Here is a 1,075-nt window from a genome sequence, read left to right on the forward strand (position 1 = left end):
TGTATGTGTATTAGATACTATTATTTTATAACATAAACATAGATGAGTTATTAAATTAAACGTCAAATATTTTATTACCTAAAATTAAGTTAATCGTAAAATCTGATGTAGTATGAGATATTCTTTAGAAACTAACTATAAATATTCTTGAAGTAAAACAAAACCATCTATAAATAGAACAATGAGAAATAGTAAAACAAACTAAACACAACATGTTTATTTTAACATTGTTTTTTATTTAGTTTAATCACTTAATAAACTTTACTTCTAATCATAGTATTTAATATAGAATATAGTTAACAATCTTTTAAACAAAGTCTTAAATAAAGTTACAGGGAGTAATTGTAATTAAAACACCAAAAAAAAAGGTTTTAATAAAAAAAATACTTACATCAAGTTAAAATTTTATAAGGATTAATTTTAAAATATCAAATTGATTGTAAATCAAGTGCAAATAGGTTTTTTAAACAAACCGAAGGGTTTATAAAGGCTTGTAAACGCTTTCAAACGCCTACGACCATACCACACTGAGCACACCCCATCTCGTCCGATCTGGGAAGTTAAGCAGTGTCGGGCGTGGTTAGTACTTAGATGGGTGACCGCTTGGGAATACCACGTGCCGTAGGCTTTTGCTTTTTGAATTCATCTTTTTTGTACTATTTTTCTTTCTGACCTATTTATACTTATTACTCGTTTATTTACATTTCTTTAACGCTTAAAAGAAAAGTAAATTCTAGTTATTAGCAAATAAAAACGTAAGCCAATCAGATAACGTTATTTGCTGTTTAAACCAATTAGAGCGCTAAAAAAGTGGTTTGACCAGTTTGAGATATCGAAAAAATAATGGCACCATCTTGTAGAGTACAATTTTCTGAGTTAAAATTAATACAATTAGTCTTTTATACTAAAACTTAAAAGTTTTTTTGTCCAAAAACAAATAAAAGCGTGGCTACTTGAAAAATCAAACGAAAATAAATTTTGCACTTTTGTATTGTGAGTCATAATAAGTTATTTACTGTTACCAACAGATACTAGCAAAAGCTTTTTAAAGTTTTGTATTAACTTAATGTATTTG

The 1,075-nt window shown here is 26.9% G+C and overlaps 1 non-coding gene across 1 annotated transcript; it reads left to right on the forward strand.

Annotated features, from left to right (window-relative positions):
• The first annotated feature begins 509 nt into the window (after positions 1–509).
• On the forward strand, positions 510–628 carry LOC145848563 (5S ribosomal RNA). The gene has a single exon (XR_014372039.1). It is a non-coding gene; the product is annotated as a 5S ribosomal RNA (ribosomal RNA).
• Positions 629–1,075: the final 447 nt, after the last annotated feature.

The sequence above is a fragment of the Thalia democratica genome, unplaced genomic scaffold (genome assembly GCF_965202585.1).
Source record: "Thalia democratica unplaced genomic scaffold, ktThaDemo2.hap1.1 HAP1_SCAFFOLD_1522, whole genome shotgun sequence".
Lineage (NCBI taxonomy): Eukaryota > Metazoa > Chordata > Thaliacea > Salpida > Salpidae > Thalia > Thalia democratica.